The sequence below is a fragment of the Littorina saxatilis genome, linkage group LG11 (genome assembly GCF_037325665.1).
Source record: "Littorina saxatilis isolate snail1 linkage group LG11, US_GU_Lsax_2.0, whole genome shotgun sequence".
Lineage (NCBI taxonomy): Eukaryota > Metazoa > Mollusca > Gastropoda > Littorinimorpha > Littorinidae > Littorina > Littorina saxatilis.
The window spans coordinates 35,898,374-35,903,373 of NC_090255.1; positions in this window are offsets into that span (position 1 = coordinate 35,898,374).

The window sequence follows — 5,000 nt, forward strand, 5'->3', positions numbered from 1 at the left end:
GGCCGATGTGAATGCGTACTTACGATGACAGAACTATCCGAGCCACCAAATCCTCCGGTGTTAACACCGCTAAATCCTCCGTTGTTAAAACCGCCAATTCCTCCGACTTGACTTCCGGTGAACTGACCAGTGCAACGTTCGTTGACACAGGCAAGTCCAGGGCAGCATTGTGGGAACCCTCCTCTCCCGTTGCAATAATCCTTGAACTTCTGACACACCTGCAAAACATAGATTGAGATTCTGCAGGTGATCGTGATTGCAATTTTGTTGAGGATTTTTGATTTTGGTGTTGTTGTTGTTGTTGGTGTTGTTGTTGTTGTTGTTGTTGTTGTTGTTGTTGTTGTTGTTGTAAGAAAAATAAAAAACAAGAACAGGAAAATCAAATCAGAAGCAAACCAAAAATATGAAGGGGAGAGAGAGAGGAAACGCTCTTTTCGAAAAATAACGTTTTCAGGGTACGTTGTTGTTGTTGTTGTTGTTGTTGTTGTTGTTGTTACTGTTGTTGTTGTTGTTGTTGTTGTTGTTGTTGTTGTTGTTGTTGTTGTTGTTGGTGGGGGTGGGGGTGGGGGTGGTGTTATGTTTTTGTTATTCATATTTAAAATGTTGATTTGTTTTGTTCATAAATGAAATGTTGAATTTCTATTGTCTATTATACTTTTTCAAAGCGCTCAGAGACTGATGTTTGGCGGTGAGTATATAGCTCTAGAAGAACGTGTTACGAGGTATGATCCAAACAAAATGATCAAACCCTAGACAGTATGGCCGATAGGTCAAGGGAGGCTATTCCTGCCTCACGCGTCTATATACCGAAACGCGGCAATACGGCGCGTTGCATCATAAAATATCAATATTCTATATACAGTTTGTGGCTAACAATACTATAAAGACTATCCTTAAAAAGCCTGACCTAAACATGAATTACCAGGGCTTCTAGGGAGGATTTAGAGTCAGTGCAGATTACGACGCCTGTGGGGGAGACAGGCATATCATTGATAAATGAGACTGCCATGAGAATAGCATACAATTCTGCTGAGAAGATTGAGATGCCTTTGTTTAGTTTAAAACGCTTTTCAATTTTAAGTTCTGGGATTACAAAAGCACAGCCCACACTGCCGTCCGGCAGCTTCGAGCCGTCTGTATATATTTTTAAAAAGTGGCTGTAATCTCTGTTTAGTTTTTCTTTTGCCAGTGTGGCTAGGAACAGCAGATGGTCTTTCTTCTTTAAATTGTGTTTACTCTTAGAGGTAATGTTTGGGGGTTCCAATAACCACGGAGGGTATTTTGGGGCCTGGATAATTTCTATGTCTTTAATCTGCTCGTTTAGGTTGTTGAGTAGGTTTTCTGCATAATGCTTGATGGGAAGGGTTTTCTCGTGGAGTTTGGGGGTGTATAAATTTGTATAAGCTTTAGTTTTGTAGGAAATGGTTGGGTCGTTTATGGTCTGAGTTACACTGTTAGGGGCTCTTTGTTGTCTTATAAAATATTGGGTAGTTCGCAGTAGGCGTTCCTCATCGAGGGGGAGCCAACCCACTTCTCTGTAGGTGGCTTTTACAGAGGCCCAGCTTGGGATGTCTAGCGCTATTTTTAAGGCCCTTACTTCCGTAGTTTGCAGTTTTTTCAGTGTGCTTTTAGATGCGGCGAAGAAAGATTCCTGTCCGTATTCGAGACGCGAGCGGACAAGGGCTCTTACCACCATTGTTAGACTTTTTTGGCTGTTTGCCCACGGTTTATTTTTGAGGAATCTGATTACGTTTATTGCCTTTGAGGCTTTTTGTATTAGGTTGTTGATGTGGGGGGTCCATGTTAGCTTTTCGTGGATGGTTACCCCTAGGAATTTTACCGTTGTGCTGGGTTTTATGATTTGGTTATTTATTGTAATAGAGCATATCTTTTTAAATACCGTCTTTCTGGATACTACCATGAAAACTGTTTTCTCTGGTGAGAGTTCGAAGCCGTTCTCTACCATATACTGACACAGGTTGTTGACTGCACTCTGATAGGACGTCATATCAACACCAGTTTTTCCTTGTTTACACGGTCTTTTAGAGTCTAGCAGTGCGAGGTCGTCTGCATAGAGCAGAACGGTAGCCCCGCCCACATTTACTGTGTGTATGTCATATAACATGATGGAAAAAAGTGTCGGCGCGACAATTGAGCCCTGGGGCACGCCCATGTCTAAGACATGTTTATCAGAGATGGATGAGCCCACTTTAACGTTAATGGTTCTATTTGAAATAAAAGCTTTAATAAAATGCAGGATACGGCATGTGATACCCAGGTGTTGTAGTTTATCTAATAATTTAGCGTGCCACACGGTGTCAAAAGCTTTTTTCACGTCATAGAAGGTGCCTAAGAGAGTGTCTTTCTGGTGGGCTAGTGTTTTTTTTATACGTTCAACAACGTTTACAACGTGATCTTGGCACGAGCGGTTTTTACGAAAGCCCGCCTGGCATGTTGGGATGAGGTTATTTTTTTCTAGGTAAAAGTCTAGTCTGTCTTTTACCAGTCGTTCATAGACCTTGCCCTGGTGTGGGGTGAGGGCTATAGGCCGATAACTATCTGGTAGGGATTTTGGTTTATTGGGTTTTGGAATGCCAATCACTTGGGCTTCTTTCCAAGCCATAGGAATTTGTTGTTTCTCCCAGCAGTCGTTATAAAATCGCAGTAAGACATTTAAAAACGAGGGTGGGAAGTGACGGATCAGTGCATATGAAATGGGGTCAGCTCCCGTTGCTTTCTTTACCTTTTTGATCCGCTTAATGCATTTAACTAGTTCTTTTATCTTAAGGGCGCTGTTAATGACATTCTCGTTATTTGTATTTAATTTAGGAAAGAGTTTTTCTGCGTCCGTACGAAACTTTAGTCTGTCGTCCGGTAAGTATTTAGACTGGCTGGCCTTTGCAAAGACCTCTGCCAGCGCATTTGCCTTTTCTTTATTATTTTTTGTGAGATTGTTATTCACAATGAGTGGTCGTTCTGGGACTTTATATTTATTTTGCATCTTTTTTACTTTGCTCCAAACGTTGCCTATATCTTTAGGATCTTGTACTGATGTTAAAATGTACTTCTCCCAGTGGTCTTTCTTTGCCTGGGCTAGAATTTTATTACTGTTTACTTGTGCCTCTTTCATTAGGTCCCAGTTTATAGTTGTCTCTTTTTTTTGATATAGCGATGTATAGTATCGCTTTAACTTTGTTGCCTTATCGCAATCTTCGTTCCACCAATCGTGGCCTTTAAACAGTTTTGGTTTATTACTATTTCTTGTGGTTGGTATGCTGACCTTTGCGGCGTCTAACACCGTTTCTCTGATGTTAGAATAAAACGTTTCGATGTCCTCAGAATAGACGTCGTTCAGATCAGCAGTAGTTAACTGTGAGTTAAAAAGAGCCCAGTCTGCTTTCTTATAATTAAAAGCGCTGTTTAAGATAGGTTCTTCGGGTTCGGTTCCGCCGTTAAAAATGGTTAGGAGAATAGGGAGGTGATCAGAGCCCAGGGTGTCTGGGAAAGTAGTCCACTCGGAGAGAGGGAGTAATTCGGGGCTGGTTAATGTTAGGTCAATAGCAGTGCTGCGCTGGTCTTTAGTTTGAGCCAGTCTAGTGACACTGCCATCATTTAGAATACATAATTCGGAGTTAGTTATGTTGTCTTCCAGTTTACAGTAAAAGTAGTGAGGTCTGGTTTCGCTAGGCTGCCAGAGTCTGCTGTGTTCGTTAAAGTCTCCGGCGATCACCCAGTGACAGGTGTCACTGGTTAGGTCCCGTAGCCAAGACGTAGTATTTTCTTGCGGGCATGCCCGGGGGTAATAAATATTTAAAATATTTAGGTTTTTTAATTTTGGTATATTGACCTGAATTAGGCAGGAGTGGCAATGTTCGCTTGCCGTCACTGGGGAGGCCAGCGCTGAAAATTTAAGTCCAATTTTAACATATGTGGCTACCTGAACACTATCCCTGTCGGCCAGATCAATCGTGGGAGGGAAATAGAACCCTGGGATCTCCGGCAGTTTAGAGAGAGGAACATGGAGTGATTGTAGGAGCAGGATGTCACTATTTTGTTCTTTTATGAAGTTTAGCAGTAGTGCTTTGTTGGTATTAATTGATCTACAGTTCCATTGTAATATGTTTAGTTTATTGTTATTGCCGGCGTGGGCTGGGGTTATATTATTTGACGCCATTGCAAAAGAGGAGAGGAAAAGGAAAAGTAGACAGGGGGGTGTTTTCGTTCCCCTACCCTCCATTACAGGGTTAGTTTCAGTTGGTGTATTTCTTTTGCAGTTAGTTCTTTTGATCCTGCCAGGGATCCCAGGGCCAGCATTATATCGCTGGGTGTAATGGGCCCGAGGCTGGTGCCAGTGATTGTATCAAACATGCCCACAAGTGAGTCTATGAGGGCCCCTGGACTTTGTTTCTGTCTGGCTTCGACCATGCCAATTAGAGCGTGCTCTACGAAGTCCAGTAGCGGTGTCAACTTGGTGGTGGGGTTATCTTTTTTGTTCTGAACTTTATCTAGAACTATTTTCAGATATGTAACCTGAATGTCAGGTTATTTCACGCCCATATTGAATACCCGGATTCTTCTTGGTTCGTTTTAAATATGATCATAACCGGGTACGTGTTGGTTGTGCTTTGAAAAGCTTTAGTATCTATATATATATATACGACTTGTGTCTGTGTGTTTGTGTATCTGTGTGTTTGTGTGTTTGTGTGTTTGTGTATTTGTGTATTCGCCATGCACGGCCAAAGTTCTCGATGGATCTGCTTCAAATTTGGTGGGCATATTCAGGTAGACCCGGGACACGACACAACCTGGTCGATATTTCAACACGTGCTCTCAGCGCGCAGCGCGGAACCGATTTTGGTTCCACCTCAGCTATTTTGGTTCCACCTCAGCTACCAGGGCCCCCATACCGACACACCATAGCCGCTACACCACATCACAACGCCAAAGTTCTCGGTGGATCTTTTTCAAATTTGGACACCGTATTCAGCTACACCCCGGAC